Raw genomic sequence first — 13,105 nt, 5'->3', positions numbered from 1 at the left:
TGACCAACTGCCTCCTGCAAGCCCCCTATTGGGAGGCATGTGCCCTTGATCAGTATCAAACTTGGGACCCTTCAGTCTGCAGACTGATGCTTTATTTCACTGAGCCAAACCAGCTAGGACTACATAGATCTTAATGTGAATGCTTTCCCCAGAGTTTTGTGATGTGATGACACCATCAGCAAACTTAAGACAGAGGACAGAGTGAGAGAAGGTATTTTCAATGTCTAAAACCAGCTAAGAATTAATATCTTTAATAGCATGTCCAATAGTAATATAATATGAGCTACATAAGTAATTTTAAGTTTTCTAATAGCTACATTACAAAAGATAAAAATAAATGGGTAAAATAAATTTTAACAATGTATTGTACACAATACATCTAAAATACTATCATTTCAACATAGCCTATTTAATAAAAGGATAATATGCAAGTTGACCATCACTCCAACACACAAGATGGCTGCCCCTTGTGGTCAAAGATGGCCACCCCCATGTGGACACAAGATGGCCACCACAAGATGGCCAGCAGGGGAGGGCAGTTGGGAGGCACCAGGCCTGCAAGGGAGGGCAGTTAGAAGGTACCAGGCCTGCAGGGGAGGGCAGTTAGAGGTCACAGGGCTGGCAGAGGAGGGTAGTTGTGGGGGACCAGGTCTGCAGGGGAGGGCAGTTGGAGGGATCAGGCCTGCAGGGGAGGGCAGTTGGGAGGGACCAGGTTTGCAGGGGAGGTTCAGTTGGGGCAATTGGGCTGGCAGGGAAGCAGTTAGGCATCGATCAGGTTGACAGGCAGCAAGTGGTTGGAAGCCAGGAGTCCCGGATTGTGAGAAGGATCCCAGATTGGAGAGGGTGCAGGCTGGGCTGAGGGACACATACACTGCCCACCCTCCCCCACAACCCCATGCACAAATTTCATGCTTTGGGTTTCTAGTAATAAATATAAAATTATTAATAATTTACATGGTTTTTGTACTGAGTGTTTGAAATTGGGTATACATTTCACACTTACAGTACATGTCAGTTTGGACTAGCCATATTTCAATGAGATGCAACTTTATATCCATCACATTGGCACCTAACAATAAGTCATTAGCATCACCCTGTGTGTGTTATATAGCTCTATCTCATATTTTTTCAATATGTGCACGGTATTCCTTTGGAAACACTGCAAAAACGCACTCTTGCACGCATGCCTCTTTCTCCACCTGCTTTTCTACATGCCATCCCGTGAGACGAAAGGGGAAGCTACTTAGACAAAATAAGGCAGGAAGGGCTCTGCTGTCCCAAGAACATGGTCTTGCTGTTATCTCCCAACTGGCAATTTACGGTTTATGACGGCTTTCACGTTTCATGTGATCTTCGCACAAGTCTGTGCAGCAGATAGGCGAGACGGTTAAATTATCCCATTTCACAAAGTCTCAGAGATATTAACTGACCTGACTCATGCCTCACAGCTACGTAGGGGAAGAGTGAGGTTAGAATCCCCATCGTCTGTCTGGTAGCCCACCGCTTATTACAGTGCAGACAGCTGCTCCGCTGCCGCAGGGGGGAGGAGAAGAGGACTAACTGAAAAAAACCTGTGCCGTGCATGGTTCCCCAGACCTCGGGATAGTGGTTGTCAGGAATGTGCCCCGTCAGACAGCTAGCTGGTGTCACGGGGAGCAGTGCTGGGAGGGTAGTTTTTTTATATGGTTATGCAAAGAGAACGATAGTCTCTCCACGTGCTTCTAGGTTGATCACTGACTTCTGCCTTTGCAGCAGAGATAGCCATCGTGTGCCTATGCACGGATACTCTTAGAACGCAAGGCTGGGATTCTTAACCCTCTCTGTACATTGCAATCACTTGGAAAGCTTTAAAAAAAAATAGTTACCCTGGGGGCCTCAGACCGCAGGCAGTCTGACTCACCTGTCTGGAAGGGGCAAGCTTCTCAGGTGATCCTAACGTGTGGTCACCTGTGAAGAATCACAGCGGGGAAGGGCAACCTGGATTGTGAGGGAAATGAAGTTTTATTACGTTTCTGGGAAGAAACATTTGCCAGCTTTCCTGCAAGTCTGCCCCATTAGAAGGATTTCGAACTGCCTAGATGTTTGTTGATAACTGGCCTGATAAAGTCTTAGAAGGTTCGGCAGTCGGCAAACAGGAGAGAGAGGAAATAGAACCAGAGCTTCTGTTTGGGGAATTGGAGGCCAGGGTGGAGGAGACCTGTCACAAAGTGGGGAAAATCAAGATTTTCTTCCTAAGGAAAATTCCGTAAAGTAGAGTGGCTTTTTCTTTTGAGTAGACAATAGTCAGGTTGGTGGGCAATCTTTCCCGGGGAGGGGGCACATGTCTTTCCCAGGCCCTCCACAAGTCCTGTTTAACCCCAAGCTCACCTGCAGGGCTCAGCAGTAACTCGTTTCATTTCAGCTTCTGCTTGTGGTTCTGGGGTCTCAGACCCTGGGCCCAACACTATACTCTGAACTTCAGAATAGCCTGTAGCTAACATGGCACCCATTTAGAGAATATTAATCTTTTAACTAGGAGCCAACACTTGAAAGATACAGCTGAAGTGGGCTGAAGTCACCATAAGTAACCCTTAAAGCAAATTCGATATTCTCTTTACGCTAAAAATGTAGGAGAAACTTTCAGGTCCTGATTGTCCTGAGTGAATGGTTACTCAAAGATCCCAAGACAGGCAGTAGTAAGAAAATAACCTAGAACCCTAGCCAGTTTGGCTCAGTGGATAGAGTTTTTGGCTCAGTGGATAGAGCATCAGCTCTCAGACTAAAGGGTCCCAGGTTCAAACACAGCTGATTGATGTTTCTCCCTCATTGATGTTTCTAACTATCTTTCTCCCTTCATCTCTGTAAAAAAAAAAAAAAAATCAATAAAATATCTGTTAAAGAAATAATCTAGATTTTACTTTTAAAGAAATAATGTAGATTTTGCTTCCACAAACATTATAGACTTTAGGAAACATCTTTAAATATTACATGGTTTATATCTCCAGACAGGGACTGTGTATGACTTCTTCCCACTCTGGAAAGAAAATACCATGGGGTATGAATGCAAAACTACAACCAGAAACAAAGGCACTGAATGCAAGTAGATGGAAAGGATCTGACAGAAACCAATAGCTCCCAAGATAAAATCTAAATAGGTAGAGAGGAGCAACCCTTACACAAGCAGCTTAGTAAAAGAGAGATAAGCTGTTGTACCCATGAATTTTTAAAGACAAGCTTGTGGATAAATACCAAAGTAAAGGCAACTTAAAGGGCCGAAACCGGTTTGGCTCAGCGAATAGGGAGTCAGCCTGCGGACTGAAAGGTTCCAGGTTTGATTCCAGTCAAGGGCATGTACCTTGGTTGCGGGCACATCCCCACTGGGGAGTGTGCAGGAGGCAGCTGATCAATGATTCTCTCATCATTGATGTTTCTATCTCTCTTTTCCTCTCCCTTACTCTCTGTAATAAATAAAAATATATTATTTAAAAAAAAAGACACAAACTTAAAAAAAAAAAAAAAAAAAGGCTACTTAAATGGAGGCTAATCAGCCATCTCAGTTTTCTTAAAACTGTCCCGATGGAGCAGGCCAGGGCATAAATGTCCTGATGTCTCTCCTTCCTCCTCTGACCTCTACTAGTGCTTCCCACTGGCCACACCCGCCACGAATGAGAAGGAAGAAAGCCATGGATCAGCCTCCTGAGGTTCAGAGCAGGAGAGAAAAATGTAGAAGTGGATCTGAAGGACAAATGGAAACTATCTGACACAGAAACAAAGAATAAGTGTCTATACTTCTGTTGATCTATGGAAAATAAGGGGGATAGAACAGTAGCTGTCACCCAAACATAAGGCTTTGGGGAGAGAAACATGAATAAAAGCGATAACAGATTTGACCTTGGGGTTCAAAATGCTGAGGAGACAGAAACTCCAAATTCTTTAGGTACATGTTGTCCAATAAAACTTTCTGTGATGTCAGAAATGTTTTATATCAGCCCAGTGCTGTGACTGTTGAGCAATTGAAATCTGAGAATGTAAATTTTAAATTTTTTAACTGAAAGAGACACTGGTGAGGAACTGCCAGGCTCTTTTCCAAAGACACTGATTGGATGATGTAGGGCTATGTGCAGAGGTCATCTATGCCAAAGTACTGTTGCAGCTGGATAGAAGCCAAAATGAATTGTTTTTCACAACACTCTCAGCCTTATCTTAACTGCTATGAAATATTTTTCACTGATGACTATTTCTTCCTTCTTAAACTGTCCTTTGTTTTGGCCTTTTATGATACCACTAGAGGCCTGGTGCATGAATTCATACACTGGTGGGGTCCCTCGGCCTGGCCAGTAATTGGGGCCAATGGAGACCACGGGATGTTGGCCGGCAGCGGGAGGTTGGCTGTGGGAGTGCACTGACCACCAGAGGGCAGCTCCTGCATTGACATTGAGCATCTGTCCCCTGATGGTCAGTGTGTGTCATAGCAGCCTTGTTCGGCCAATAAGTTGTAAAGGTTGCTTAGACTTTTATATATATAGATATCCTCTGTGTGTGTTTTTTCTCTTATTTTTTCTGTCCATTCCTTCTCACTGTCTTTTGTAGGCTGGTCTTCACTTGTTCTTTAAATGTATCTCAGTATGTAAGGATACTTTGGTCTGCAAATATCAGAAAACGCAACTCAAAAAGATTTGAAAAATAAGGAAATTTATCTCACATTATAAAAAGTCCAGAATTCAGGTGACTCAAGGGTTGCTTCACTCAGCAGCTCAACTGAATCACTGAGGTCCCAAGTTCTTTGACATATTTTTTCTCTGGAATCCTTAGTGTGTCAGCTTTGCCCTTGGACTAATTCTTTTCATGGCTATAAGACAGCTGCTTTAATTCCAGACACAATGTTCAAAAGAAGATGTTTCCTTTCCTATAACTCTTGCTAGAAAGCTGTCCTAGAAACCCCAGAAAAACTATTTACATCTTGTTGGCCAGAGTTGCACATATGCCCATGCCTAAACTAATTCCTAGCAAACTAACCATGATTAGCTCAGACTAGTGGTTCTGTAGCTTTGCTGCACATTTGGGTCACCTGAATTTTTTTTAAAATCTTGATGCCCCCATCTAAATAAACTACAATCTTTGGGGATTCACAGAGATTATGCAACCATCACTATGGTCAGTTTTAGAGCATTTTTATCATTCCCCGAAAATGTTTTTTTTCCCCATTTTGTGGGTTGTCTTTTCACTTTCTTGAGGATATTCTTTGAGGCACAAAGGTTTTTAATCCTCATGAAGACCAATTTATTTTTTTCTTTTATCACATGTACTTTGGTGTCATATCTAAGAAACCATTGCCAAATCTGAGGTCATAAAGATTTACCCCTATGTTTTCTTCTAAGAGTTTTATAATTTCAGCTCTTAGATTATGTCTGTGATCCATCTTCAATTAATTTTTGTTTATAGTGTGAAAAAGGGGTCCAATTTAATTATTTGTAGGTGGATATCTAGTTGTCACCACACCTTTTGTTGAAGAGGCTATGCTTTCCCCAATGAATTGCCTTGGCATCCTGTAGGAAATAACTGACTATAGATGTGGGGTTTGTCTCTGAACTTTCAGTTCTATTCCATTGATCTATATGTCTAATATCACCGCAGTATCTCAATTACTATAACTGTAGAGTAAGTTTTGGAATCAGGGTGTGAGTCCTCCAACTTTGTTCTTCTTTAAGATTGTTTTGGTGATTCTGGGTCACTTGCATTTTTATTTAAGGCTTAGCTTATCAATTTCTGCAAAAAAAAAAAAAAAAAAAAAAAAAAAAAAGCCAGACTGGAATTTTGATAGGGACTATATTGAATCTGTAGATTAGTTTGAGAATTGATTACTCTCAACAATAGTGAGTCTTTTGATCCATGAACACAAGAAGTTTTTCCATTTATTTAGATCTTTTAAATTTTCTTTTAACAATGTTTTATAGTTTTCAGAGCTTACAAACTAATGCTGGGGGTTTGGAGAGTGGGTTGTTGTTAGGTGTATGTTTAGCTTCCCCTAATGCACATGAGATTCAAGGGAGAGAGGAAACTCCAAATACAGGCATACCTCGTATTATTGAACTTTGCTTTATTGTGCTTCATAGATGTTGTTGCATTTTTTACAAACTGAAGGCAAGACCCTCCACCAGCAAAAACTTTATTGTTAGTTGTAATCAATATCTCTGAGGTATGCCTCCTGCTACACTTATCAGGCTGTCTCAGGTTTCCTGGGTTTTGCTCTGATAGTAAGTATCCTGGGGCAGGCCTATAGTTCCTATAACTCAACCAGCATTCATTCAGCTAATCTCTCCTATTACAGCTAATCTCAATATCTATAAAGATTCTCTCCGTACTCTAGTACCTGGCTGGGGGGGAGGGTGATGGGGAGAAGGAAAAGGAGCAGCACCTTTAGCCCAATGACCTTGCATGGATTAGAAAAAGGACCTTATGCCATAAACTGATGAACAAAAACAAATCCAGAGAAAGAGAAGCAGAGATCAGACTTTCAAACCTCAGAGGGAAAGTAGGGGAGGGTGGGGGAAAGGGGAAGAGATCAACCAAAGTGCATGCATATGGGCCTAGCCAGTGGCCATGGACAACAGGGGGTTGGGGGCATATGTGGGGAGGGGTTTGGGATGGGAATGGGGGGGATGAGGACAATTATGTGATATCATAATCAATAAAAATTAAAGAGAAAAAAAAGAAAAAGGCCTTACTCCTTAAGATACTTTACTGCCACCTGCTGGAAAATTGTGATAATTCTATAAATGTTCAATGAGTGTGTAGTGAATGGTGCCCCCTGTAGTTGTGCAATGTACATTTAGCTCAGTTGTAAAGAGTATTCCCAAGAAGAAAAAGTCTCAACAGCCTTTGCTTCTGTGAATCCCTTTTAGTGACTCCTTTTCTACCCTCTTTTCTCATATTTTGATTACATGTAGATAAACAAGGGATTTACCTTTTTGTATACCCTGCAAAGATGTATTTAGCACATTTCCTTCCAATGTGGAAATCTTTATCACCCTTTGTCTTAAACTCTGTGGCCTCAGATGAAATTCTCAAATGATGGAAAAATCACATTTTGCATCTTATCATTGCCCTTGGTTAGCTGTTAGGCAGAGTGTCTAAGTCATTTATGAAGAATCCAGAAGATAACAGTTCTTTAGAAGTACAAAATAACTACGTAAACTTTCCTCCACCTACAGAGTTAGGAGTAAACAAACTTACCGTGGATAAGAATGTATCAAAGAATCTAAAAAGTCCCAATCATATTTAAAGCCATGTACATAGTAGATGTTTGATGAATGAATGAATGAATGAGAAAAGGAGTGAATAAATGACCAGATGGAGGCCATCTCAGAATCTGAGAGTCATTTGTTATCATTCATCAAGGTATTTCTGTGAGAGTATGCCTCATACCTGTTGTATTAGTTTTTTAGGCCTGCCATAACAAATTACCACAGACTGGATGTCTTAAAACAACAGAAATGTATTCTCCCACAATTCTTGGGGTCAGAAGTCCAAAATCAAGGTGTTGGCAGGGTTGGTTCTTCCAGGAGGCTCTGAGAGAGAATCCACTCCTATCTTCTGGTGGCAGCTAGCAATCCTTAGCATTCCTTGGCTTGAAGCTGTGTAACTCCAGCCTCTGCTTCCATCTTCATATGGCTTTTCCTCTGGGTCTCTCTTATATCTAAAATCTCCTTCTCTTTTCTCTTTTAAGGACATTGCCATTAGATTTAGGCCACCCTAAATCTAGGATGATCTTACCCTGAGAATCCTAAATATGTCTGCAACGACCTCTTTTCCAGATAAGGTCACATTCATAAGGGTTAGAACTTAGATGATCATTTTGGAGGGCCATCATCCAGCCTGCCATCCCAGTGAAAATCACTCAGACTGTGGTCCATACTTGTGTCCTGCAGTACAAATGAATGACTTCCCCCTAGTTGCTTTCAACAGACAGTAGGATCCTATTTGGCCAGTAAAAGTGTAGCTTTGACTTTCTACCAATGTCACCACTCATCACTGTACCCACACTGATAAGGTCATAGGGACCTTGCATGAGAATAAACTAAAGGAAATCGCAAATAGAAAATCATCTTGTCCCAAACATTCTCAGAGGTACAGTCATCAAACAGATGTAAAAAAAAAAATTGACAGTCTTGCCGAAACTGGTTTGGTTCAGTGGATAGAGAGTTGGCCTGCGGATGGAAAGGTCTAAGGTTCGATTCTGGTCAAGGGCATGTACCTTGGTTGCAGGCACATCCCAGTGGGGGGTGTGCAAGAGGCAGCTGATGGATGATTCTCTCTAATCGATGTTTATAACTCTCTATCCCTCTCTCTTCCTCTCTGAAAGAAAATCAATAAAATATATATATTTTTAAATGACAGTCTTTTTGAAAATACAGAGAAACAAGAGGCACCCTGGAAGATTCCTTCCTTGTTAGCTCAATGTTTTTTCCTGATACAGTATAATTTGGTATTCCTTAATTTTCCCATACCAACAAAAAGATAAACCTCTCTTACCCCCACAGCCTAGAGGGGCACTGTGTACTAGTTATTATGTATTTGAGTACAAGACTGGCTCTCCTAAGACCCTTTCCCCATCTCAAGAACTAGAACATTCCCAATTTATGCAAAGGATCTCTGCCTGACTTCCCTTGTTATAACACATGGCAGGTGGTTATGGAAGATGTTTTCTGCTCAGAATCATTGATTCTATTCAAAGTGAACATTGAACGGTTTTGGCCTGAAGGCAAAAGGTTTTAGTTCTTCCTCTTTGCTTTCCCTTACACAATGACCTGGAAAAATAGAGACTCGAATGGATGTGAATGTAGGATTATATACCTGCAAGTGAGGTCAGACCTCAAAAGTGATCATTTTGAGGTTAATGGGGTATCCTAGGATTTTTTTGTTTTCTCTTTTCCTATGGCCATAAAAACTGCCTACAGGACTGGCTGCAGCAGTATTTATCTGAACCTTTTGGGAAAGAAAGTCCAGTCTTCCATGCCAACAAAAGGGCCCTCTCTTTTCACTGGCATCTGCTCAATCTTAAATTCAGCACCTGTGTTGGAAAAATTGGACAGATATATGAAAGAAAGAAAGAAAGAAAGAAAGAAAGAAAGAAAGAAAGACCACCAACTTATACCATACACAAAAATAAACTCAAAATGGATAAAATACTTAAATGTAAGATGGGAAAGCACCAAAATCTTAGAAGAATCCATAGGCAGCAAAATATCAGACATCTCTCATAGCAATATGTTTATAGGACCTAGAACAATGAAAACTAAGGAGAAAACAGACAAATGGGACTACCTCAAAATAAAAAGTTTCTGCACAGCAAAAGAAACCATCAACAAAATAACAAGAAAGCCCACTGTATGGGAGAACATATTTCCCAATGTTACATTAGATAAGGATTTAATCTCCAAAATGTATAGGGAACTCATACAACATAACAAAAGGAAAATAAGCAATCCAATCAAAAAATGGGCAAAGCCCCTCTCCGGTTTGGCTCAGTGGATAGAGTATCGGTCTGCAGACTGAGGGGTCCCAGGTTCAATTCCAGTTAAGGGCACATGCTTGGGTTGCAGGCTTGATCCCCAGTAGGGTGAGGGGAGGGTTGGGGGAGGGGGCGTGCAGGAGGCAGCCAATCAATGATTCTCTCTCATCATTGATGTTTCTATCTCTCTAACCCTCTTCTTTCCTCTCTGAAATCAATAAAAAATATTTTTTTTAAATGGGCGAAGGACCTAAATAGACACTTTTTGAAAGTGGACATACAGAAGGTCAAAAAGCATATGAAAAAATGCTCAAAGTCACTAATCAGCTGAGAGATGCAGATCAAAACGATGAGATACCATCTCACTCCTGTCTGAAAGGCTATCATCAACAAATCAACAAATGACAAGTGCTGGAGAGAATGTGGAAAAAAGGAACTCTGGTACACTGCTGGAGGGATTCGGACTGCTACAACCACTGTGGAAAACAGTATGAAGTTTCCTAAAAACATTAAAAGTGGAACTCCCATTTGACCCAGTAATCCCACTTCTAGGAATATAGTCCAAGAAATCAGGAACACCAATCAGAAAGAATATATGCACCACTATGTTCATAGCACAATTTACAATAGCTAAGATTTGGAAACAGCCTAAGTCCTCATCAGCAGATGAGTGGATTGAAAAACTGTGGTGCATCTATTGTACATAATGAAATACTACGCTGCTGTAAAAAATAAAGAACTTTTAACATATGCAACAGCATGGATGGACCTGGAGAGCATTATGCTATGCAAAATAAGCCATTCAGAGAAAGATAAGTATCCCATGATCTCACTCATTTGTGGAATATAATTAAGAATATAAACTGATGAACAAAAATAGATTCAGAGACATAGAAGCATTGAACAGATCATCAAACCACAAAGGAAAGACAGGGAAGGTTGGAAGGGGAGTTAAGAAATCAACCAAAGGACTTGTATGCATGAATATAAGCATAACCAGTGGACACAGTAAGGGGATGAGGGCCTGTGCTGGGAGGTGGGGAGGAAGTGGGCTGGGAGAGATCAATGGGGTAAAAAGGAGACATGTGTATTAATAATACTTTCAACAATAAATTTTTTTAATAAATAAAATATAAATAAATAAATACAGCACCTACATTCAATTATGCATAAAGTGGCTAGTTTCAGAGCAGCCAAAGCAGGAATGACATTAACTTGGTGAATCTCAAAACACCACCATATGGGGAATCCATCCTGTGCTCACAGTAGGTAACAAAAGTTAGGTTTGTCTGAGATGGGATGGAAGTGATCAGAAAGAGAAAGACCAGTCAAAAAAAAGGAATGACATGAGTCATAGGATACTTTTGGAACGTGAGACAAATATTTCACCTCTGTGGTTTTGTTCCTTGTGTAATTTGAAGATGCAAAATATAATTCTCTCAACCTTAGCTCACTATCCTGGTTGCTACCCCTAATATTGGTTTCTCTAAATTAGGGGTGTCGAACTCAATCAGAGAAGGGGCCAAAATCTAAAATCCAGCCTAAATCGCGGGCCGAATGGTTTACTGAACAGTCATAAACTGTCATTATGATGGAAACGCAGCGGAGTGCAGTGATGACAGCGTGGTGCGGGCCACATTGCAAGGCCTGGCGGGACGGATTTGGCCCTCGGGCCTTGTGTTTGACACATGTGCTCTAAATGGTCTACTGTCTTTACCCAGGCTGAGAGAGACAGATTATATACAGGTCAGGAGAGAATAAGGATTGGGTGATGATGGGACCCAGGTCTGCAAATGGGCTTGTGAGCTCCCTTTAATTACAAGGTAGACTTGAGCATTAACAGTTTTCTTTCACAAGAAATTCCACTAGAAAGTGTCTCGTCCTTAATAGAACTGCTGCTCCATCTAGGCCACTCCAGTCCTGTGTATCTCAGCTCATTCCTTAGTGGTGATTCCTCCTCCAAGTCCTTCATTCTTCCAATCCCCACACCTGGTGTCCATCACACCTGTCTTCCCATTCCAAATTATTGCAGAGTGCCACCTGATTCCTGGAGGGTGGGAAGCATGCAGAGGGGAATGGGAATTGCTCCAAGCTTATCTCCTACATTCTCTCTATCACATGGATAGAATGTAAAAGCATAAACCCCAACCACATGTTAAGCAAGTCTCTCTTCTATATTTTACTGGCCATAATAGAATTTATCTGCCATACAAATATCACAAGTTGGTTTATACGTTCCTTCTATTATAGTAACGGGCTGTAGGAGTCACACACTCTCATTAAACTATTCTCAGCAGTGTACACAGTAACTTCAGTTTATGGCAGTGCCTACCTGCAACAGCCACCTGATACTCCCCTCTCTGAAAAGAATGTTCTTCTCTTGTGCTTCCTTTGCTGTTTTGTGTACAAACTTCTTTTTATACACGTTCATGGTTTGTCGGAATCATGCTGTCTACGCCCTCCCTTTTCCTCGCTGGGTTCAGAGGCTTGGGGGTGATGCGAGTCCTGGGCTCTTTAGTGGGTTCTTTGGTCCCCCTGTGCTCTCTCTTCTCCCGTCTTCTGCTCTCCTGTCCCTGGCATCTCCCACCTGCCTTTTCTTATCTCTGTCCTCCTTGCCCAGCCTTATAGCACTCCCTCAGAAGTGTGTTTAGCAGGAAGAAGCTGCCTGTATAGTTTCTTCTTTGGCTGTACAGTTGACTCTTGAACAATATGGAGGTTAAGGACACCAGCCCCCATGCAGTTGAAAATCTGTATTTCACTTTTGACTCCCCCTAAACTTAAGACTGTTTTCAGGACTACCACAGATAGTAATAAAATCAGCGGGTGCTCAAGTCCCCTACATAAAATGGCATAGATCAAGGTATATGTCCATCCCCCTGCATCCATGAAGTCTCAAAGGCAGGTCAAAAATCATTCAGATATTTATGTATTTAATTTTTTAATTGGTTTCTTTTTATTTGTTTATTTTATTTATTTTTTAAAATATATTTTATTGATTTTGTACAGAGAGGAAGGGAGAGAGAGAGAGAGAGTCAGAAACATCAATGAGAGAGAGTCATCGATCAGCTGCTTCCTGCACACCCCCTACTGGGGATATGCCCGCAACCAAGGTACATGCCCTTGACTGGAATTGAACCCGGGACCCTTCAGTCCCCAAGCCGACACTCTATCCATTGAGCCAAACTGGTCCTGGCTTTTTTTATTTGTTTAAATATGTTTATTTATTTGGAAGGGAGAGGGAGAGAGAGATAGAAACATCAATGATGAGGGAGAATCATTGATGGGCTGCCAAATGCATGCCCCAAAATGGGATGGAGCCCACAACCCCAGCATGTACCCTTGACCAAAATTAAACCCAGGACCTTTCAGTCTGAAGGCCAATGCTCTATCCATGGAACCAAACCAGCTCGGACCATAAATATACAGATATTTATTGGGAAAAAACATCCACATATAAATGGACTACACAGTTCAGACCTCTATTGTTCAAGGTTCAACTGTAGTTGTAGCTTTTGGGTAGGATCTGACATTTCTGTTGCAGTAACATTTCATGGAGGACAGTTGGGCAGTAAGGAACAGAGAGGGGAAGTTGGGCAAAGAAAGAAGAGTGAAGGG

The sequence above is a fragment of the Pipistrellus kuhlii genome, unplaced genomic scaffold (assembly GCF_014108245.1).
Source record: "Pipistrellus kuhlii isolate mPipKuh1 unplaced genomic scaffold, mPipKuh1.p scaffold_m20_p_1, whole genome shotgun sequence".
Lineage (NCBI taxonomy): Eukaryota > Metazoa > Chordata > Mammalia > Chiroptera > Vespertilionidae > Pipistrellus > Pipistrellus kuhlii.
Note: the sequence above shows the minus strand (reverse complement) of the source record.